The sequence below is a fragment of the Ischnura elegans genome, chromosome 10, assembly GCF_921293095.1.
Source record: "Ischnura elegans chromosome 10, ioIscEleg1.1, whole genome shotgun sequence".
Classification (NCBI taxonomy): Eukaryota; Metazoa; Arthropoda; class Insecta; order Odonata; family Coenagrionidae; genus Ischnura; species Ischnura elegans.
In genome coordinates, this window is record NC_060255.1 from 65,500,770 (window position 1) to 65,526,491 (window position 25,722).

Below are 25,722 nucleotides of genomic sequence, written 5' to 3' on the forward strand. Positions count from 1 at the left end.
TGACCAGGTGGGCGATAAAATAAATTATTTTTGTCCACGTTGCAGAATTGAAAGAATTCTTTCTTCAGTGATACGATTTTAAGTAATGATAAATTAAAGGGATATTTTCGTAAGAATTAGTTACATGGGTGCATCATTATTGCTACTTCATATTAGGATTAATCCTCCAGTTAACGTGATTGGACTAGATATAATAAATGAAATTAAAAAATTAACACAGTATGTCTCATGGAACCATCAAAAAAGACACCTATATGTGTTAGTGTATACAGCATGAAAACGGCATCAATTATTAAGTGGCAACATAGCATCTGGATCTCGGTACATATATACAATTATAAACACCAATGCCAGTTCTTAAATACAGAAACAATTTCAGTACATACCACCATTATATACACTTAAATAATCACTAACGTACTCGTAAATGTACAGAATATACAATACTTGAATGGTTATCTACATTTATTAAATATTATTTTAAATATCACACAGGATAAAAATATTTTAACATATAAGATTTAAAATCCATGATACGAGGAACAATGATTCGATTTTTTTATTGAAATATATTCAATAAGAAATTTGTTTAAATATTTTTAGTTGCCATGTTACCTATACTTCTTGTGTGAAGTATGACACACTCTTTAAGCTCTGGTTTATTACATTACAAGACAAACAAGACCTTCCTCTTCATGTCCTTGAAATTGTCCTTTAAATGAGAGTTGTTGTGTCCTTATTTATAATTTGTATTAATTAAGTTGGTACAAAAGTAGGAATCCGTAGGATGTTTCTCTTGATAAGGAAATTGTGTTCCAGGATTTATAAGTAAAGGAAGTTTTGAATTAATCCGAAATTATTGGAAGAGCGTAAAAAAATCAGAGGTTAATCTCTATTGGAGGGCTTAGTAGTGAAAAATTAGGTCGGAATCCGTTGATATTTCATATGTTTTGACCGAGTTCTAGGGTTTTAATTTGAGGTTCCTTGGGGAATATGGTGAATAAATCTTAAAATAGAATATCGTTAATATGACTCAGAGCTTTCGGGCATCCATCCGCGTTGTATTACCCATAGGTGACTACAGTGTGTCCAGCCATCCTGCTCGCGTCTTCGGGTAAAAAGATTCATAATCAAAAAATTCAAAATTGTAATCAAATTTGACAATTTTTTCATAGATCTCTGCTATGCTTGGCAATTTGTGCAATGTTTTATAGGTAAAGGGGATATTTGTGGAGGGTATCGTTAAAAAAATTGCTTTAGAATTATCACATTATATCCTTAAACCAGGTTTTCATGTTTTTGGTCAATTAAATTTGGAGAAAGCATTCCATTTCTTAATTGTTCGATCAAGTTGAAGAACTTCTAAAAATAAAATTCAACATATTTTAGCTTCAAACAGTTAACTTTAATCAGATGTTTATATCGAGGGAAATATTCCAAGGAAGGATTTCCGAGGGAAGATGACGCATGCAGGTAAAACGCCACGTTGCCGTGGAGATTATAATTTCTTCTCCTCCATTGTTTGGCCCGCGCTTTTGGATTATAACTGTGATCCAATCAAATCCACTGTTGCCAATTCTCTTCTCTTCCGCACGAGATGATATCTCGGCCATCCATCCCAATCCACTGCTTCCCAATGTCACCGTCAGTGCCTTCCCATCCCTCTTCTTATTTGCCTCCACTCTCAATTTTCCAGGACACATCGGCATACCTGCCGTTTCCGCATGAAAGACTCTTCGGCATATAGTCCGCGTCCATTCTACAGTCCTATCGTAATGAGGAAATTTTTAAATAGTCTCCATCCTTTAAATCTTACTCCAGAGAGATAATATAATTTTATATTCCACTATGAACTCTTGAGGTTTCAGTCATTTATAAAAAAATACATATCTACCGTTTTGTTACGTAAATTCATATTCCATTTTAAGGCCTGTTACACGAAAATATAATGCATGCAATATATTCAAAATTGTTCAAGTATTGAAAATTAATTTTATCGCGCAAATATCACATCATTCCCGAACTAAGATTTTTAAAATCAATTTCAAAAGTAGTGTCACATAAGTATCGAGATTATATACATAAAATAGTGAATCACTTTTTCTATACAAACATCCACGTATCTTTTAGTGCGCATGTCGAGGTTTATGACGAATTTTGCAATTTACTCTTTAGGCCTGTTTACACGGTACATTAACACGTACGGGTTAATGTCTTAATGTATGAACGCAAGAATGAACGCCAAAATGCACCGTGTAGCCACCCAACTTGTGCGAATGCATGCACAGAAAATAAAACCTGTTATAATTTGGTTCATGCATTCGTACATGTTCCGTTCCGGTCCACAAAAATCATTCACGCAAACGTACATTAACTCGTACGTGTTAATGTATCGTGTAAACAGGCCTTTTCGCTTTGCATTCATTAATTGGCCATTTCAGATAGAACTTTACCATAAGAACATGCAATACTAAATCTGTGACGAATCAACCTAAATGTCACAATTATTAGAAACTTATGGTGCACCCCACTGGTGCATACTTTGAGCATGTGTGTGCATCGCATTATCTCCACAACTTTGTGTCAATACGCTTTTACAGAAATGTAATAACATTACGACAAACATCTATTTATTTACAATTATTGCATCACGATACTGCAATTTCCGAAATTTTCTCTGCATAACGCTCATTCGTAGGTTGCCACTACGTAATAGCAGCTCCCATAAACGACAGCGTGCAAATAAGCCTTGCGTCCCAACGTAGCACCAGGACTTCTCGACACGCGTCTGCGGTCCATTACCTCCGTCGTAGCATCACCACCGACCCTCACCTCACAAACACATCTCACCTACGGCGAGCCAATATTGACTCTTCCTGCCAACCGCCCGCCCATCCTTAGTTCCCCCTTTGGCGGTAGGCAACACACCCGGCGCCTCTTCTCCTTCGCTACAGGCCACCCGCCACACACAGATGCACGTTCACAAGAGCGGGAGACGGTAGATGATTTTGTCTTCCAAGTGAATTGCATTTTCAAGCATTTTTCAACAGAAAGCCCGTAAAAGATAAATTATTAGTTTTCTATGCTGGCATTATTCGCTATAAGTAACTCAGAAAAGGAAAATAATACCTATCTACAAAATGAAATCATAAATCGTAATCAAAAGTAATACATTTATTTCTCATTAATCATTGTGTAATTTTTTACCTTTAATGTTAGGCACTTAATGTTGCATATTTTTGAAAATATTTTTCACAATTATCTCAAACCATTGTGTGTTATATTCTGTGTAAACCAAGTTTTATAATTCCTGCTAAAATGCACACATATTACTGTGACAAAAAATCTCTATTGCCGGAACTAGATTGACGGTACATAAAAATGATTTTCTCAAATTGTGAAATATATTTATTGGAATGCGTATCTGCGATGATAAGATGCACGTATCGAAAGGTTTGATAGAGATTTCATATACTTTTTATTCACTCCCATATTTTAATGGACATAAAAGAAAATCTTCCACAATCTTTCTTTACTTTTACAATATTTAATCAAACAATTTTCATTAGAATGGAGTAAGATTTCTCTAATGCGGTTTTGATTATAATCGTAGATTTTTCAAAGTAATTTATAGCATATACAATATATATAATACCAATGCCAGGTTTTTTTCAACCTTCCCTCCCTCCATGGCGCCAACGACTTCAGCCGTTGATTCCCTCCGCCAAATACCACACCAGACCAATTTATGACACGTCCTTCCTCCGGATAGGGAATTGAAAGGAATAGGCATAAAAATTTATCTGCTTTCATCACAGCGCTGTGAACATTTATGAAAAATCATTAAAGAGTCAGCAAATTAGCAGCATACATAAATCTTCTACGGGACGGATTGGGTTCTCCTCTGAGTATTCTCGTTGGGTACCGGCTTCAATGACGTTGGTCACCCATAAATAAATATTTAAATATTTTCATTTTCAAGGGAAAGTTACTCCTCTTTTTCCTTAATGCATCATATTCACACGTCTACAGGTTAGCATGCGGCGAGCTCTGACCTAGCCACTTAAGTCCTCTGTGGTATCGGGTTAAATTTAGTTCCCCTAAACATAAATAATCGAATTTATAGGTTTTTTCGCGCATGATATTTACTCCTCTGTAGCTCTCTTCCGGAGAAAGCTCTGCCCTCACCAGTCATAATAAACCTTGGCGTTGAATGCTTGATCAAATAAATGATTGTTCTGATAAACTGTGACGATGAATTCCATCATCGTACTAGCTTTCCTCCTCCAAATTTTTTTTACGTGAAAATGGAATGCCCCCTATAACAATACCTCTCATCGACAAGTGTGAGGGAATCGTGAAACTAGAATCTGCTACACCCCATTTTCTAGCATGCTATGACTACCCTCCCCTCATTTTCTGTCGCACTTTCTTTCCCCATTCTTTGTCACAGCTTCTGCGGACTCCATCCAAATGTTGGAGGGTTGCCAAAAACGGAGAAAAGTCAATGCATGAGCTCACTCCCCTTCTTCCTCCCATTGCCTCTTCCCTTGCAAACGCCAGATTCTTAGCGCGTAATTCTTTTGTAACGTATGTGCACCAATTTTTTCTAGGGTCAGCAACGCGAAATGCATTTATTTTGCGATAAATTTTCAGCGCATATTCCTTGATTCCTCGATTTATAACGCTCCGCGATTATAATAGAAGGTTTATTTTCGTTTTCTTTTAATCTGATAAATAAAATGTATTTGTTTTTATGATAAATAAATTTATAGTTATGTTTTCTTCGTGTTTTACACATCTCTCATATCTTGTAATCTACTTGACCAACGCAAGTGTATAACCCTGGCAATACCCTAAAAACATACCTGCTGCCTATTAGTGTACCTAACTTAACTTACAAGTATATAAATACAATGTATGAATTTATTTGCTTTTTGGAAGAATATATTAAAATTACTACCAAGTATTGAGATTTTTCATATCTCCCATGTTGTATGAAGGTAAATAATATTTTGAATTTAAGACTTAATGCTTCAAAATAGAGCACATTACAGTAATTGATAGAGTAATCAGTAAACTACTGAGAAATCTCATTTTTAAGAGTAAATTGTCAAACCCATAACCGATTGCTTTGCTACAATTAATTTTCCTTTATTAAAATTATAGGGACGCATCATAATTAAGCGTGGGTAACTGTGAATGAATGTCTCTACTATTTGAATAATCCTAAGGCTAATAGACAGATCATAAACATATCGTAGGCAGTGGAACTAATACGTTAAGAGCTCTTCTGTGGAAGCGTCACCTAGAAGTTAAAAGTTGAAGAGGGTATAGATAGGAAAATTCATGAAGTATTATAGTTATATCTACGATAGGAGAATATTGAGACTAATATACTATCTGCTGCATATGAAGCACAATAAAAGTAATTGCATTGTAGGATTAAATTTATCCTCTAAAGTAAGGGTCGGTAACCCTTATATGCCCGCTGTCTGTAATATTCATATTGGAAAATAACTTCGGGGCGCGCTAACTAAAGCGGCTTTACTTTAAATCATAATCTCTTATCCAAAGTCGCTTTTCCAATAGTAACTTTATTAGTCAACTAGACCGCATGAAATAGGAGGGGGCAACATGACGCCCTAGTGCTGTAGTTAGCCGGTCCATTCTCAAAAGTCGAACGACTGCCAAAGGGGGAAGTAGGTCATAGTCTCTCCTGTTATGTTTATCATTACAACCGGAAAATGGATACGCGAACTGAAAAAAGTTGCTTTACACTATAAAATACATGCTTAAAGTATGCACCAGTGGGGTATAAGTTGCTAATAACTGTGACATTTAGTTTGAATCGTCAGAGATTTAGTATTGCATGTTCTTATGGTAAAGTTCTATCAGAAATGGCCAATTAATGAATGCAAAGCGAAGGAGTAAATTGAAAAATTCGTCATAAACCTCAACATGCGCACAAGAAGATACGTGGACGTTTGTATAGAAAAAGTGATTCACTATTTTATTTACATAATCTCGATACTAAACTGACACTACTTTTGAAATTGATTTTAAAACTCTTAGCTCGGGAATGACGTGATAAACAATTTATGCTTACATTAAAAATTTTTGAAATAAATATTTCTATTTTGTTGTTACTGTGCACTGATTTTGATATTTTTATGACTATGAAATCTTTTCTGTTCATAATGTTGGCTTTATCCGTAGATACTTGAGAGCACCTGCAAGTGTATGAGCGCTCTATGAGTTCCATGTCCAAATGGTATATCTTAACCCTTAACCGGTGGACGCGGTCTAAGAGACCGCTGCGTTTCTAAAATTATGAATATTTTCAAAATCCCTATTTCAAAATATCTATAACCCTCGTGAGCGTCTTAATTTTGTATAATAAGGACATAGCACTCCTAAAATTTAACGTTGTTATTATTTATTTCTGAAAATTTGCCGCTGAATTTTAGTAGCGGTCTGTGAGACCTCACGTCAATGAATTGGAAATCCAATAGACGTAACGCTGGTGGAAATAATTCAAAAAGTTGTTAAAAACAATTCCTAGTCATTTTTCAAGAATAATAATCATAATAATAATGAATAATTTGTAAGGAAGCATTTTAGTTGCATAACGTGGATAATTAGGTACTTAATTAAAAAAGTACGATAATAATAACTACTCAAGTGCTTTCGCTATCAGTTTTTCTGATCCTGTTTCAAATAACAATTTTTAGTGAAAACGTTGGTTATCGTTGGGAATACATAATATTAAATATAAGTTTTATAATAGTTGAGAAGACAAAGAAACATGAAACTAAGCAATAAAAATGCCGTTGCGACGTTTTATGAATTTTTGTTTTATTGCGGTCTCCCAGACCGCACGTCACTGGTAGTGTAACAAGAATTGCAAGTCACTGGTTAAAGGTTAAGGCTGACATATGATTGCTGGCCTGTTGAAGATCTTTCAGGGTAATGGCTTGACTTAAACGTCTCTCCTCAGGGCATCATTTCGCTTGACCCAGAGGTGACGCTGAGGTTTCCTCTCCTTATTGACGACCCATCCTGTTGTCCCATTAATACTGGCTACCACCCAACGCACATCGGAAACTGAGAAGGCCATGTTGATGATAGCACGCTCTATTTGCGCTAATTAGACTTTATGGAGGTTTCATACATTGCAATGTTCAAATGCCAATGTATATTTTAACCTTTAGACTCTCAAGATACCAATAAGTAGGCTGCCAATAAATTATAAGTTTCTTTTCAGTCATTAACTATGAAATAATATTGCGGGCCTATTTTATCCTCTCCGAAATCGCCTGAAACCTTGTGAAAAGTTGCCGAAATATTAAATTAACTATCTATTACAGTGTTGCCTACTACCTATATGCATCTACACTTTGGGAGCATTTTGGGGTCAAAAAATCGGTGTTAACGAGGTATTTGAACATCGCGTAGAATCTTGTTAATGGCACCATTGTCATTGTGGCAGGCATTAGCTCACACCTTGTTAGAATCAAAAAGCCTGTAAGCCAAGGACTTTTTCGTATTCTTACGCTTGGATTTTAATACGTTAGATACACGTAAGAAACGATTCTCAAGGAAGAAACAGCAGATAAAAATTACCAGAACCGGCAGAGTGACAAGAAGAGTTTTCCTGGGTCATCTGCGGTGGCGGAACGCCCAGAAAGCGAGTAGTTAATATAAACCAGGACTATTTTCAACGTCTGCACGATCGATTGAAGATGAAAATAGTTGAAGATTGAAATGGAAAAGTACCATATCAATGGCTAATTTCTAACAACACGTATCTCAAAATTTGGTCAGTAAGAGTTAAAACTGCTAATAGTGTTAATAAAAAATAAAATTTAAGTAAAAAACAACTCTTTGTTTGCAAATGTGTGCTTCTTTTTCAGTTTTAATTATCTTTGGTTTTAAATTTCAATAAAAATTATATACAATTAACAAAATCGTTTTTTGATCTCCTGAAAATTTGCTATTTTTGAGATGCGTGTTGTCAGAATTTAGCCATCGACATAACATGATCCCTAACGGGTGAGATTGGCCATTGTTTAGCTAGCCACTTTGAGCTCCCTGTTAACATTTAGTCTGAGGTTATAACCTGATGTTTCTCCTTTATTTTGCTGCGAATCAATGGGTGTGACATGACCTTTTTTTATTTAAACCTCTTGAAAACAGACTCACCGCCATTAGTAAAATACAGCACACATTTGCGACGTAGGCATAGGCGTATGATGTAGGCACTCCTTTTGTGCCGGTGTTCAAAATACAAGATCTCCCCAACCAGCGAAAAAAATTAATTATCATTAAAATTACATCTATTCTCGAGTTTGATTCTCATCAACAAAATGGTTTTGGGATCAGTGAGCAATGAATGAGGAAGCAAAGCATACCGTCTTAAATACCGAATACATGGCGATCATATTTGTTAATAAATAATTTAAACTATTCGATAGAAGACCACATTATTCTTTATGCGATAAAATGGATTCCAGGCTCGTGAGTTACTCATCATATTTTGTTAAATATTTTTATTTTTGCCAAAAAAAACGATTCGTTGCAAAGCGTAAGAAACATCGGTGACGTTTTATGTTGGGAGGCAAACAATTATGCCGTGGGTCTAGAGACTTAGGAACATCCCCAGTGAAACTAAGTGTTGCTGGGAAAATTCGTTTAAATTAGCTTCTGAATACAGAATTTTAACTACTGTATAAGACTAAAATTCATTTAAAAATTTGATGTTTTTGTTTTGATTGCACTTAATTTTAGAGGTTTCGTACTATTTTCGGAAAAATTAGCATTCAAGTTGGGGGGAAAGGCTCCCCCTGATCCCCAAAAACTCCGAATAATGTCAAGAATTTCACTCCACTCGATCGATTATATGGTGATAATTATTTTAATAATAAGACATTCGATATATAATTGTGAAAAAAAATTTCTTGGGAGGAACAAGGGATAAATTTATAATTTTATTCACAAACTACCTTCATTAGCATAAAGCATGTGGTTTAAAAGTGTGATTGTGATGCTTTTCATTAAAAATTCAATCAATTCTCGAGTTATATTTTCAAACACAAATACTATTTGGGGTAAAGTGGGAAATGCTTCAGGAATTTCTCTCCACTCATATAAATCGGTTAAATGGTGATAATTATTTCAATAAAATGATAAATAGCTGTGAAAAAACTTGATTGTTGTAGGAAGAGACATGAAATAATTTTATTCACGCAACCAGCTCCATTAGCATAGATGATGTGGGTTAGAAGGATGCACGGGATGAGGAACCTCTCCCTTTTGGGTTCGGTGGAGACTGGAGAGAGCTATCTAGTCTCTCTTCCTTTAGCGCGGAATACCCCTTGCACACTAAAGCACGCCTTCTCTCCATGGTCGCCAGACCCCAAACCCCTAACCTCTCGAGCTTCGCTGGTCTCATGGTTCGGGAAGCGAGCGTATTTTCAAGGCTTTGTGGGTGGAGATAAGGCAAGGGAGCAGCCATTGTTGAAATGGTTAGCTGGCTTTACACAGATGCTACCCTTGACGACCGATCCCCTAACTTTACCCCACTCCCTCTCCTCCTCAGTCCTTCCGACGTTACACCCCAGGGCACCCTGTGCTTGCTCACACCAGAACCAAAACCTCCCTTTTCCCACACTCCCTTTACCTTCCTCGCCACACTTTAGATATCCGCAGCGACGTGCCGTATTCCGTTTGGAACGCTAATATGAGATGAAAACGCAGTATCAAATGGTGAAATACGTTTGAATTTCATCTTCTCCACCGCTATAAGTTTCCTTGTCTACAGAAAAGAATATCATCTATGAAAGAAAATCCTTTTAAACTAAATTTTGTTAATGAAGGAAGTTTTTCGGCCACGATATAACTTGAAAGTAAAAATAAATAAAATAAAAGAAATAAGTAAAGAATATAAGAAAATAAAAGTTTTCAGGATACAAACATTGGTTTCACTCTTGATTCAGCATATTTCCCCTTCTTTTAATAATTACATTGAGGAAAGTAATCTTCCTCATTGTAAAATTTGCCAAAGCAATTTGCCACCCCACCCTTTCGAAGAGACTGTTTATGGTATATTAATCTTTTTCATTTCATCAACTGTAAGACTGTGGGTCATGCACATTTATTTTGTCTATACCCAGACTCTGTGAAGTACCATACAATATACAATATAGTATAATACATCAGTGCATAGAATATCGTATGTGTGTATTTGAGTATTTGTTATAACGGATGATGTTCGATTGGTAATACTGGTGCGAAACACTGACGAGAAACTTGATAAAACATATATTGACCACTGCTATAAATAAAAGTCAAAATTTCTAACATTCGCTCCTTGTTTAAAAATCTAAGTTTTTCCTTTCGCGAACTCCCGCGCACTCACATCATCAGATTTCGATTTATCTTCTAAAATTTGAGAAAAAATGAATTAGTAATAATTCATATAACCTAAAATAGGTGTTCAGTTATCGAGTAATTAAATTCTATTTTTTTCTTTGTCTTTAATATTCCTTTACCTATGACGATCCACAAATAAAAGTGTATTACTCCAGCCAAATATAATAGCAAATAATAAATAAGTAATTTATATTTCAAGTTTTTGATATGCATGGATTCTTCTAACAGAGTCTTAAATTGGAAGAAGTTTAAGAATCTCTCTTCCTCCAGTCCTCCAAGAACTTTTCCAATGAGCCTTTGTCTCAATACTTAAGTTTCTCTTATAATATTTAGGTTTTTTTATATATTTTTAAGTTAGTTACCTAGTTAAAACTCATTGAATTCATTTATTGAATCCGGGTGGACGAAGAAGACAAGTTTTAACTACAAAAGATAGTTTTCATCATGAATTCTAAAATTTCTATGACTGATTTGCATGCATGATGACTTAACCGAAGGAAAATATATATTTAAATATCAAGTCTATTTAAATATAAGTAATATTTCGATGATAAATAAATATAAATAAAAATTTCCATTAAATAATATTTATACATGATGAATAATTTGAAGGAAAAATTTATGTAAATTTAAATCCTATTTAAACTAAAATAATATATCCATACATTTCTTGCAGAGTGATTAGAGGAAGAAAATCCATATGGCCTACCGCCTACCCCCATCATCAGACGCTACGCCTGAATGTCTCGTGTTCCAACTCAATTCAAAGTCTCATTATGCCCAATGCCACGCACGGATTCTCGTGATGATAAGGGGAAAAAGTCCTGAGGACAGTTTTTATTTAAAAAATAAGTGGAATCGGTAATAACTATGATTCTGTTCCATCGATTTTTTTCGTGTGGGTTCGCTATACCACCAATCTTAGTGGTGCCCTTGTTTCCGTGAGGAAAAAAGTGAAATCGAAGGAGCCGTTAGTGGTATTTGGTGTAAAATTGATCCTCCAACGTTACTATTTGTCGTCGTGGCCTTCAAAACAACCCTTTAAAGGGGTAAGCGCGGACCTTATCCGTTCTTACACCCTATTATCCCCGGTTTGGAGGGCATTGGCGGACCCTTGTACCTGCGACCCTCTTAGAGCTCTCCAGCTAGAGCTTTTTGTTCCTTCCTAAGAAAGGAGACATAAATTAAAGCCGTCTTAAACGATGTCTATATAACCAATGAGATAATTTAAAATCAGAAGAACCAAGCGTGATCGAGTAGAATTTTTGAATATTGAAGTACGCACTTGCAATCGTGGAAAATTGCCAGTTTATATCAACAACGAGATCATAACTTAAACAAGTTCACGCGACACACTCATTCAACCCGAATGTTAGTTTTGATAGATGAGGGTAGAGATCATCATGATTCAAGCCACAGTTAGTACTAAAATCAATTCAGGCGAAACACTTACTAAATGATTTATCCGGAATTTGGTTTGCATACGTGAGGATAGAGCTCACCTTGATCCAAGTCACATTTAGAGCAGCACTAAAAATCTGTTCAGACAATATTCACACTCAATAGTTCAACCCAGCCGTCGGTGTGGATAGGTGAGGGTGGAGCTCACCTAGAACTAAGCCACAGACACGTAAACTTCATAATTTCAGATAGAAGGGCCAGTTCCTTCTTCCGGGCCTCATTGCAACTGGAGGATTTTTGTGAGATCTGGATTTGTACCCGGGTCCCCTCCATCGGCAGCCAAGGACTCTACTCACTAGGCAACCACGCTCCCCTAATGCGAGCTTTAAGTTATTATGTTGAAATTTTCCTCATAATACCTTCTTTCCATTCAATGTAGTTTTGAATGGAGGTAGTTCGTTCTTGAGCAGGAAACTCTATAGAAATTATTGTCCATAAACCTCAATAAGAGCTGAAAGCGTTTGTCCGCCGGTGCATGTAATGGATTTAGAGGTCAACATTTTTTCTGTGACTAGTCAACGCAAATTGTCGACCCTTCGACAGCCTCATTGTTTTTTGAAGTCAACTAATTAACACTTCCTAATACCCAGGGATCAGACGATACTCATCACCTAAGTAACCTGTTTTCAGTCCACAGAAATTTATTGCCGGGTGTTAGCACGTAGTTCCATCTACTGGGTAACATTATTTGAAGTTGCCAGTATACATACAGTTTAAAGCTGGAATGGCAGGATAATAGATTGGGGGTGAAGATTACGTCAATTATGACGTTTCGGTAGAGTTGGTAGTCTAATCAGCAAGTAAAATGCTATACATTCCATTAACGTTTTACAGCATTAGAATTTCATTCACTGTTGATTTAAAAAAACTCCTGATAAGATGACTAATTATTAGCAAAGGAATAAATAAATTATATCAGTTCAGACAAAATAGATGGCAAATTCTTCCGAGGAAACGTATGTCCTGGAATTCGGGTAACAATGAAATTTAAAATAATATCTCTCAATTTTTGTGGTTGGTACATTGAAAAATAACTAAACATTATGCCTCAAGAAACATATTATCATTATGTAAGTTATTAACCAATTCTAAAAGGGGAAAACACGTTGCCTTCACTAAATGTACAGATAATCCACTATCCATGATTAGAGGGTGAGCACCGATAAAAGATCTGACTACATATTTTTCTGATTTTGGATTGCAGCACATGTTCTAATCTTCGATTTTGTTCCAATTTTGCATATTATTATTCATCTCATAGTTAATTTGTTGTCGGCAATGTCTAAAATTTTGATAAATTGTGGCAAATCATAAAACATTTAATAGGATTGATGTAAAAATTGTTTTTTTAGCATGAGTTAGATTATTAAATAAACTACAGCAATTTAAAATCGAATTCAAATTCCCAGGCAGATTATCACCGTTTGATCTGGTTAGGGTACCATGGTGACATATTTTCATAGTAAAAGACTCAGTCGTGTGTTGCGCCATTTATTCGGGTATGCGAAATGTTTAATCATATATTTCACGCACGAATTAGTGTTTATGGACCACGTATCAATTAACTGTCACAACATTTCCGGTAAATTAGAAGCTGGTTTAGCAGCCGTGTCAATGAGCCTCAGGTTATTGATGTCGATGGGTTAATTTGGTTACCGGCCCTGCAACGCAAAGCGAAATCGCGATAATTGACGTATTTCACTTTTGGTTTCTCGTTTGATTCCCTATGATATTCATTATGAGGGTAAAATATCATCAATAAAGGCAATTTTTGTAACAAGTACGTAAATGGAGCTTATGGTGGCATAAGATAAAGCAAGGTTATCAAGCTATAATGTATCATTATATAAAAATAGATTTAGGTAGTTGCACAATCCAATATAATCCAAATGTATGTGCTAAAGAATGATTTTCTAGGTTATACTTACAGTTATAATACAGTACACCTACTGGATCACTTTATATGTATCACTGTTGGAAAGAGTAATCAGAAAATAACAGAGTCCTTCTAGACCTGGTGCTCAGGAAGGTTTCTGAAGATGAAATTGACTCTTAGGGCAAGAAATAATGAGAGACCAGGCGAAAAAATAGGAGAAGTACACTATGGATCACTGAAATCGGATGTACGTTTGTATTTCTCTTAGTTTCGTTCCAAAATTAAAAGTTATTCTTTTCGCTCGCTTTGTCAAAACCGTCTTTGGGGCTAAAGGTCAAAACCAAATTTCTTGTTACCCAAGCATAAATCATATATAAAATGCTTTTTTGCGCATATCAGAATTTTTTTTATAAAAAACATTCGAATTATAACCACGTTAATTAACGGGTACGTATATCAAGAGTTGTAAAATAATATTTTGCAATGGCTATGGTCAGCAGCTCATTAGCAAGGAAATAGTGTTCTCAAGATAAATTCGATGAAAAAATCGAATGAAATTTTTGGAAAATACGAAGACATTGATTAAACCAAACGCACAAATCAAACATTGATTTAAAAAATTTGCGTATAAAAGGTATTTAAAAGTCTTCCCAAAATAAAATTAAAATAATTCAGAAATTTGAAAATAAATTCTGCATAAAATACCTCTACATTTATTGTGAAACACCTCAATAAATTTATGAGTTATTTTAAATAGTTTGTCTTTGAAAGGTAAGTATCTGCTTGTTAATTTTTATTCACCAATTGTTGTATCTATATTTATGCATAGAAGAGTTGTTTTTGAATATCCTAAAATACCTGCAAATCTAAAAGCATTACCAGTTTTACATCCCCAATCCAAGTATGTGGATAGAGTAAGAAAAGCATGTTCTTCCTTTATTAAAACCGAAACTTAATTTTTTTTAATTCTTGGAACATTTTTATTTACAGATCCTGTCCATTAATATTCATTGAGGTATCATTTTTAAGACTGACATGCAACAAATGGTGTTTTTCTCAAGAAAGTACATGACTGTCGCACTCATTTTCCGGGTTTGGTTGAGGACTTAGGCATGCTTACCAAATCGAGCACTGATCAAATATTTGCATCCATCCATCATATTATCGTCCGTAGTCATGCATTTTCTACTTTGAGCTCTGTAACTATTTACAGTGGGCTTAGTATATATCTTCTTAGAATCTATTTTCCATCAAATTTGAAAGATCATTCTGAAGTAAAAACGTTGCAATGCGTCGTCTTTTCTGACTCTATGATAGGTCCTAAAAATAATCACCCAATAGTAGTGAGTTAGTTTTCTTTTGATGATTTGCTACGATTTTAATTTTTGATTCTAATTTTTGCATCGCCATTAATTATTATTTTCTAATGTGGCTGCCAAAACAATGGCTTGTAAGCCCAATCTGTTTATGAGATAATTGAAATGTGTACATTATTCACTTCTCGTTAAAACGTGATTTTGATATCGTAGCAGTGGAAAATGAGGCAATTCATGCAAACATTCTTTTTTTTATCAATATGGACAAGTTGACACGCCTCTAAATCTCTTTCCAAAGACCTCATTCCTTTATGCAGATCCTCCTTATTCAAATGTAGCTGCCTGTACCATTATCTCTGTCTCGTCTCTTAATTCTTGTTCCTATTTTCATTCTCAGTTCCTTAATTCTTTGCTTACGTCTTAGCGATTAAGGAAGCTGTATGGTTACGTTTCCATACAATACTTTTTCCGACATTCCGTTGGTAGAATGAAGCCTATGTCTTTAATTTGTCTCACCGAAATTCATATTCAAATGCCACAACGAATTTTCAAATTTTTCTTCCGGAATCTTAAATTCACCGTGTGTAAAAATTATTAGTCTTTGCCCTGAGTACCAAAAGAATAGCTTAGTATCCAAATTTTATAAATCATCAGTCGATGAAGTAGGTAATCATGAATAGAATCTGTGGTGGTGCTCATTAAAATTGGATGTGCTTTACTTCTTTTCGGAACCTCTCTGAGTCTTTCGTTAAGATCGTGGACGAGGTTTGGAGTTTTATGTTGGCGGGTAGGGTTTAGAAACCTCGCCGGGAGTTTATTCCATTTCCTCTATGTTTTTTGTAGAATTTGTTTAAATTAGCCTCTGTAAACAACATCCTAAGTACTATCTAAAACTAAAATGTATTTAAACTTTTGATTTTTTTATTTTCCTTGTACTTGAATGTATAGGTTTCGTACTTTTCTGTAAAAATAAACATTATAATTGTGGGGTAAGCTCCCCCTGCCCGCCCCCCCCCCCCCCCAGAAAATCATGCCCATCGATGAAGAGCGATGAAAATCCATGCAAAATCATCTTTCAAACTAAGATGGCCGCATTGACCCGTCCCTTCAACCTCTTTCCGAAGGTCTCATTTGTTTCGGCAGATCCATCCTATCCAAATAAAATGTATACCAGCCACGTGTGCCAGTATCTTCTCCAAATTCATATTCCTCGGCTCATTTGTTATTCCTCGATTCCTCTCTTACGTCTTTATGATTCAAAAAACGGTATGGTAAAGCTCCCACGTAATACTTTTCTCCGACGTTAGGGTGGTAGTATGAGCCTCATGATAGTCTTTTGTCTTCTGCTGTATTCAGATGCAATAATTAATTTTTTACGCTTCAATGTGGGATCGTAAATGCATTGTTTGTAAAAATTATTATTTTTTGATGCGATTGCAAATAAAGTTCCTTCGTAGACCGATTTTATTAATCATCAGTCGATGAAGTAGTTAATTTTGAAACTAGAATTTTCAAGCCACAGAACTTTGGCTTTACGGAGAGCCTAAGGTCCGTGGTTCGATCCCCGGTCAACGATAATTTTTTTTCTCATGGCAATTCTTGTATATTTCATCGCCGGTCACGCGGCAGGATTAGAAATATTACACATAATGTTCAATAGTCTTGATTAAAATTCATTTTGCTTTACTTCTTGCCGGCGCCTCATTGGTGAAGAGGGTGGAAAAGCCATGCAACATCATCTTTCAAAGAAATTGACCCGCCCCTTCAACCTCTTTTCGAAGACCTCATTTCTTTCGGCAGATCCTCCCTATCCAAATAAAGCCTTATATCAGCCACGTGTGTCAGTATCATCTCCTGATTCATGTTCCTCCTCTCATTCGTTATTCCTCGATTCCCTCTTCTTTTTTGGAGGGTGGGTTCATCCCCTTCATCTTTCTCTCCCCCTTTGTCTTCCCTTCCGGCCCCGCCCCTTCCTTTCCCATTCGATATCTTGGCCATTCTCCTCCTTCATCATCCCTTCTCTAAATCACTTTTACTCTTCCCCGAGATATTCACACTCCTCCCCCTCCGACCACACCACGCGCGTCTTAAGTAGTTTCCGCATGCGACCGTGCGGTTCAAAATAAACGCGTACAACTTAGACCTCTCGATCGATTTCGACCACTCCGAGTTCTCGAAATGTTCTAATGATTCAATCTTCATCACCTCAATTTTTTGGAATTTAAAATGGAATATTTATTTTCTATGCTCTGTTCATCATCGCAAAACACAATTTATAAGCAAGAAGAAATTGGATCACGAAAAATCTCAATCGATACATGAAGAAGAAAATATAGAAATAGCTATAGGGTAAATTGGGGACAGACGCCGCACACGGGATAGACAGCGCACACGCCTTGCTTTCGGCATTTCTTGATTGCGGACAGATGCGCAATGTATGGGCACAGTAGATTCTAGGGATTAAGTGAGGATATGTGCGAGCCACCTCTAGGGTTTGGCAGGTGGTGATCAATCACCAGCATTTGCAATAGAATTCCCAAATGCACACTACACGGTCCAAAAAACGTTACGCATGCCAACAAATTATTTAACCACTTTCATTGAAAGGCAAAACTTGCCTACTACTCATTGAGCTTTTTTCCCAATAAAGCTATAGCATACAAAACATGTTGTTGGAAATAATAAGAAGATTCAGAAGCATGCATTAAGGTATACATTAGTTAATAGGCTAATATACAAAACATCTAATTTATTTATGAGTCACTGCCGTAATAGTCCCTTATTGGTCGTGGAAAAAAAAGATTCTGAATCTGTCTGTTCTACAGTTTATGTCTCTTATTTTATTTATATGATCCGATCTACCGTAGTATGTTGGCGCACGTAAGACATAGAGTACGTACGTAGAACTTCGTCAGCAAATACACTGCTCTTGAATTTATCTAATGGGTTTAGTCTATTTTCCAGTCTAGAGTCCGACATAGGTTCCCATCCGAGTTAATCTAAGAGTTCAGTAATGTTAAAAAGACTATCGTAATGACTTTTCACGTTCAGGGCAGCTCTTCTTTGCACGCGTTCTCACTTTATTTTTAAGCCTATTTCATGATGATCCCAAACATTGGCAGTGTTTCTGCTATGCGCGAAGACGCTGTCTTACAGCTAGCCGCCGACACGTAAGGGGAAGGTTCTTGGCGCCCAGTGGACTTCTTTATCATTCCCTCTCTTCTCTTATAGCAGCAGTTTTCCGGTTCCCCTCGCCAAATACATTCATGGCCATTTCTTTCCTATCGCCCAGGCGCCTTTTTCGGACGGTGGTCGATTTCCCAACCCTTCTGATTTCCCTACGGTTGCTTCCCTTGACATCGTTTTTTTTTTACTCGACTCTTTGGAGAGAGCAGGAACTTACTAAAAGTACCATCATTACGCTCGTTGTAGAAGCATGTCTCCATTATTATCACAATGTAGAAAATTGAGTGACGATATCTGCGTGAAAAAATTGAGACTGCCCAAAGATATTCGTAATAAATAGAGTAATTAAAACCATTATCCCCACACCCGGATACAGCGTTTCGTTCATCAACCATTGCGAAAATTTGAAACCTTAATCGGCCTATAATTCAAATTTTGAAGTGAAAACAAGCTGTTAGATTTGAGCATAGTAAGTAGGGAAAATGGAATACATATAAGTTTACTTGCTTAAATTTCGATTGATTATTAAATAATGCAATTTATCTCATGTCTTGTCCACTTTGGCTAAATAATATATTTACATTAGTGAAACAGTAATTCGAGAGAGACTTCATAATACACATAAGACAGAATAGCATGCTTGTCCATAAACGATGAATTACGTCAACAAAACTTGCCAATGATTAACGAGGTACATGTACAGGTACAGGTACAACATATACATGTTGCTATGTTAACATTCTTGATCTTAGATGGGGGAAACTCCAAAAGATGAAGGCAGCTTACAATGCCTTTAAAACACATGTTTCTATCGATATACATCGCCCGAAGTGTAAATAAATACTTGGAGATCCCTCATGCAAGTCGCATTGGATGGATTATCTCACGGGATACATTGGCCAATAAAGAGTTTACACACTCTAATTTGAAAAGGAATCTGACGTAGAAAGCGAGAGTATTGAATTTGTTCCACTATATGAATTTGCATACAAGTATGATTACATTATTTCAGGTATTAGTGTCCTTGTTAGTAGAATTGGCGTGTAAATCAGTTATTAGTGATATTTAGTGATCCAAAAAGGTAATTGTCTCACCTTTTGCTTGTATTTTCCTTTAAATTATTATTTATTATTATTAATTATTTAAAAATTCTTCAGTATTATTAAAAATGGTCTAAGCAATATTTGAAAGCTCGTAGAACTCCCACTTTGAAAAATTAACAGGCAAATTTGGCATTAGGCAATATGTAATATGCACAATTTATGAATTTCCGACGATTTTGTGTTTATTCACTTCCTGATTAATGTCACCAAGTTTGAGTATTGGGCTACGGATGGTATGAAAGAAAAATGAATTTCAGTATCTTCGTTTCTTCGTTAATTCCAATGAGATGTAAAGCGAACATAGGCCAACGTCAACAAGAATGTCATGCTGTGTAGTCAATTAGTTCGTTATGAATGGGTATGGCTTCCTAACAAAGCCGATCTCTTTGGTAGCCCAACTCCATGTTAATGTGGCCAAATACTGTTTTGCAAGCTATCTCCAAACCATCCTAAGCAAGTCTCCGCATAAATTTGCGTGAAATTATTGCCCGAAAATTATTCAAAAAACATATCCGGCAATAATATTCCCTTTCTTCTCCGTATATATTTCTTCTTTCAAGTCGAATGAACTGCTTCGCCGCTAGAAAAAAAATTGTAATCAGACTATATATATATGTGTGTATGTATGTATAAAAAAAGAACGTCAGAGGTCGCGAAGAAGAAAAAGGCCATCCGATAAGTCGAAAATACGCTTTCGCGCGGAGCCACACGAATGTAGGAGGGCACGGAAATTATCGATGGTGAAAATTTATTTAGCTCGATTAAATCTTTACCGCCCGCTTCGGAAAAATTTACGACTCCAGGAAGGGACGGGGGTGGGTTAAATTTTTCAATAAAACTTCACGAAATTGCGGTCTTTCTTGTTCCAGATTAAAATGCTCTTCCGTTGGCTGAATATTTATTTCGATGGAAAAGAAAATTTGCAAAGGTTTCTTTGCTGAATAAATTCACTACCTTTGTTTGGGTACGCATGATAACTGTTTATGTTTCCGACGCCTTACTGTGGCCATTACTTAGGCCAGCCATATTCAAATCGTGATGATCATGAACTCCTTTATCCTATTCGAGTTTTTCCCTCAGTTTTCTCAAGGGTTAATATAGGGTTATCATATAAGAATGGTGCGGTTGTGAACGTGGTTTGAATGAAAACAGAATAACTTACAGTTAATGTTTTTTTATTATTCACATAGTTAATTATTTTCATTAGGTGCGCCCTTAGTCGCTCGACAAGAAAGAAACCCGTCGTCAACATCAGTCCACTACTACCAAAAGACGCCAAGGGGACCACGGCTTAACGTCCCATCCGACGGACGGAGTGTTGCACTTGAAGTGGCCTCAATACCCCAAATCCTCATCAGACCTGAAAAAAGCATTTTCTGAAGAAAATTTGCGTTTGACTAATTTTTCTACATTAATAGAATTGAAAATTTTTAATCCACTTAAAAAATGCAATCATAGTGACAGTAATCCATAATACATAAAAACTAATGCAACAATTACAAGAAAAGGGTTTTGTGCAAAAATAAAAAAATTGTATTCATGCAGAGTATTGATGTTTTATAAGGTCATGTTTTGATTGAAATAATATCAATACACTCTAAATTAGTATTAATAAATAGTATTCCCATTTCATAATTCCTCTCATAGTAGAATACCACCAAAACGGAAATGTTTCGTCATCGACCACGTTTGTGATTCAAGGGAGGGATGGAAAACAGCTGAGTATGCTCAAGCGCAGGTGGTATTGAATACGATTCAAGCGGCGCTGAGCACTTGGAAAAACTCTTAGATCAGGAAACGATAAAAATCCAGAATTATCATATGTGATACGCTGGGACTGAAGAGGTTATAGTGTGTCTGTATTATCAGTGGCCATACCCATGTTATCTCGTAGTTATCCGTGGCGATCTTGATTAGATAATCTCTCCATCTTTCGGGTTCTAGCCGCATTACTTGTCTAAAGGTGCGTTTACACTGTGTAAAATGTTACATAAAGCAAGTTACTTATAACATGTTATACGAAAAGTCACAAATCCCTGTTAAATGTAACATTGTCTTATAAAACAAAATATCGTGTTATACGCGAAGCGGGAAACCAAAAACTTGGTGTGTACACAGTGTAAACACACCTTCATTGTGACCACAGCTTCGCCTGGATTCCAGACGGAACGTGGTGTCTAGACGTAAACTTCTCCCAAATGTTTCGACCCAAAGGTTGGTTCGGTTAGGTGAAGGCAGAGGGTAGGGCTCACCGCGGACTAGGTCACGGGTGTGAGAAGTTCACATATTCAGGATAGAAAGGTCAGTTCCTTTCTCGGACCACCTCAGATGGGATGTCCGAAGGCTTCCCGCAAATTTCGAACTGGACGTAAACTTATCACTTCGACCTGAAGACTCCTGGTGGACTCCAGGCGAAATTGTTGTCACCTTAAGACAAACAATGCGGCGAGAACCTGAAAGATGGGGATATCATCTGGTCATACCCCTATTGGGCAATTCGGCGTTTATTTACGATAGTTGTAACTTCAACTGGAGCATTCCATTTAGATAGCGCAGCGGAAGGCTCGAGCAGAAAAATGTGTCACTCACTCTGTGTTTCAACCCAAAGATTAGATTGGGTAGGTGAGGGTAGAGCTCACACCGGACTAGGTCACGGGTGTGAAAAGTTTAAACATTCGGGAAAGGAAGGCCAGTTGCTTTCTTTGGAATGCCACTTGCATAATCCTAAGGGTTCACACGAATTTCGCACTCGAGACCCTTTCGGCAAGCGGTCAAGTGCTCTACCCATGAGGGTAATTCGCTCTCTGTGACTCAACCTGCAGAATAGCTATTGTTATATCCCTTCAGTACAGCACAAACTATCCATCAATCGTGAATTCGATTTTACAGCACTTAAGATCTAAATCTTACTCTGTGAACGAACCCATCTTTTTTTGCTCCTGGATAAAGCGACGTTTCCTCCTGAAGCATTAAGTCTTCTCCAGACGGGGTAGCCTCCACCACTGGCCGATGGCACCGTGTCAAGACACATATATAGATATTTTATTTGCTCTAGGATTGTCCTTTGTAGCATAAGTAAATACACACATAAGTTTGAGTAAATCATGTGGGATTTTTTATGGGGCATTGAACATTGCTATTGATTGTTGTTAACAATATATTAACATATGGAGAATTATTACACTCATACAGATCCACTTTCAATATACTGACATAGTCATCAAGTTTCATAATAAATATAGAAAAATACAATCATCAGAGCAAATGTTATAATAAATAGAGAAAAATACGGTATTTAATACACAGAAAATACGATAATTAAGGGGATGCAATATGGGGCCCTCACGTCGCCAAACCTTCTTTGCTTTTTATTCCCGCTCCAATCCGGATGAATGAAGCACAAAACATAAAACAAACAGCAAAACAACAAATTACAATCGCAGTGCATATAATTACAAGGACACATGTTTTTAACTTCTGTATTAGTCTATATTTAGACTATTATTACAGTATAACAAGAATTCTCAATAAATTTGTAGTTACTTTTGTATTAGTTTTAACTTGTGTATTAGTTTAACTTCTGTGATAGTCTTAACTTCCTGCTAGAATAAACGTCCGATCCATCATCAGGTACAGGTTGATGGCACTGTGAGCCGAAACGCGTTGCTGGCATTAATATAGTAGTGCAAAAGTGCAACTACCTTTTGTTTCAATAGAACTTTTATGATGAGAATGAAATATTTTCGAATTAAAAACACTCCTATCAGCAGTCTCAATAAGGTATTCTGTAAGAAATGATTTGCGCTCCCTATGTCTCGTACTTACTTTGTGCTCTATAATTCGGGTGTCCTATTCTGCCCGCGGTGTTTAATTTTTATCTGTCCCTGTGGCGCAGTGGATAGCGTGTTGGACTTCTATTCCAGAAGTCGTGGGTTCGAATCCCACCAGGGATGAAATTTTTGCCTCCTCGTCGGTAGCGGGATTCCTCCCATTCGGGTGCCTAAGGTCGCGTGCTCGAGACCCGCCTTGGTAGGTTGCCCCCCTTTCGGGCCTGGGTGTTTGTGATCGTCCTAATTTGTTGTTTTTTAATAGATTCCCTCCATTTACAGGCCTTGAAATGCCCCGGTGATCGGGGCGGGGGAGGTAAATATATATATTTTCCATCCGTTTTCTCTACATATACTCCAGTGCGCAACTAGGTGCACACGCTCCACTCCTATATAACACGTCCTCCGGGTTTTTTTTCGGTTAAAAAGCAATATCCCTATGGAGTGAAAACACACTCGATACTTGCCCTTCAAGAAATGGGTGCAAATTCTATAGAAATATGGCCGTAAAACAATAGAATATACCACCTCATAGATTTATTAGATATTGCATCTGAAAGAAAGGTTGAATTTACTTATTTGGGGTAAATACATGAGAGTTGCTGAGTGAGAGGAAGTAATGCACCACAATTTTTTTCTCAGCTGACAAAAATGGGTCGAATTCGACAAGTGCATTATCTGAATTTTCATGGGTGCAATGGAAAATGGCTCTCCCGATAGATAGCGTAGCTGCAGGACAGTTTCAAAATGGCTTCCAGTATACATGAAATTAAAAGTTTCCTGGATATCAGACAATTACTTATTCCACTTCTTTTTTATCAGAGCGCGACCCGGGTTTCAATGAATTATCAACATCTTCGGGCGCAAATTATGATTTGTAAATCATAATTATATTCTTCTCTTATTAGATATCTTCTTTCACAATCCACGGATGGAACAACAAAACAAGGTTGCAAAGCGCACACAAATAAATTAACACTGCGCGTCCCAACGTTTCATCTTTATTTTTCCCGTCGATTCAATATCTACCGAATCCCACACTAATTCCCACGATAATTTCCCTAAATTTCATGATAATTTTTCTATGAACGCTGCTATTGACTCATGGGTAATTGATTCTCATGCTAAGCACTCCGTAAGAACAATTTATTGCTGAATTTTTTCACTTTAAACCAGTATTTAAATGGTCTCCGTGAGGTTTTTCTTGACCAATGGCCGCGTCGACACCTCGGACACTCCATCGAGGCAAAGTTTTAACGGCTGTCGTGGTCGCGTGTTCCGCTCGCTGAGCACGCAAAGCGATGGCCGAAAACACAAGAGTCCATCCCCGCTGCTGATAAAACGCACGGAAGGAGCGCGACGCGATGTGTTTGTTTTTTCTTTTCTTCTTTTCCTTCCACTACGGAGACGGGGCTGTCACCGCTTTCGACTCGGTCGCAATACATCTCACTTGGCTTCGGGAGGATAAGCGGGCGAGAGTCGGAGCTCGAAAGATACCGTCGCGGCGACGACAAGTCTCTGGGACAGATGGAAGGATAAACGTCTTTATTGGGGCTGCATTGAGATAAATACGTTGATCCCTTACTCTATCCATTGTGTGTCTTCTCTCGTCATTGCCGCTGAACACTTGCATTGGTAATATATTCTATCGTTTATTCTCACTATTGTTATTATTATTTCATTAAATTCTCCTTAGTCTGCACTGAGGTCTTTGCGAAGTAACCGATCAAACGTTCAATTGAAAATAATTGAAATTTATTTTTAATTGAAAACATTTACGTAAACATTTTTCTCGTGATGTGTCATGTCGATATTAATATGATATTTCAGAACTTAAGACGCAATTTGTCTTTAGCGAGGAAATGCCTGCAGGCATAAATTGGCATAGGAAGTGGGTATTAAAATGTTTTAATTATTTTTTATCATTTTTTTAACTTTAAAATTATGATATCGGCTGTTCAGAACCTCCACATATACCTAAACGTTGAAAGATAATCCTTCAAATGAATTCGTGATTGTGCTCTCAATTATGTGAATTTAAAAGCCCTCTCCTGAATTTGTCATGAACTAGGTTTCATCCAGAACCTAAACCTAACCTGGAGGGCAACTTCGAGTCAATGATATGATCTAAATCATTCTGTCTCTGAATGAAAGCAGGCAAGGTATAAATACATTGGGAGAAAAAAGTTATAGTAAGTATGTCACTTATAAATACTAAACAGAGACTATCAAAAGCAACATTTCGGTGTGTTCGAACGAAACGTCGGCGTATAAAATTTGCGACGAGAGTAAATCATTTTGAATCCTTTATCTCATAAGTGCGAGGACTCCAATAAAAGCGAAGAAAATTCATTTTTAAATGTATCCCCTAATTTTTTTACTGATGGACAAAATATTGAATTTATCCTTACATGCTACTTTTGTCGGAGAGCTGCATATCAAAATATTTGCCTTAAGTCTTATTTGTGACATAGATCCGAGCATATGATAAAATTTTTCACGGTTAAAATGCAAGTTCT

The 25,722-nt window shown here is 36.6% G+C and overlaps 1 non-coding gene across 1 annotated transcript; it reads left to right on the forward strand.

Annotated features, from left to right (window-relative positions):
• Nucleotides 1-23,256: 23,256 nt before the first annotated feature.
• Trnar-ucu lies at nucleotides 23,257-23,329 on the forward strand. Its single transcript has one exon. It is a non-coding gene; the product is annotated as a tRNA-Arg (tRNA).
• Nucleotides 23,330-25,722: the final 2,393 nt, after the last annotated feature.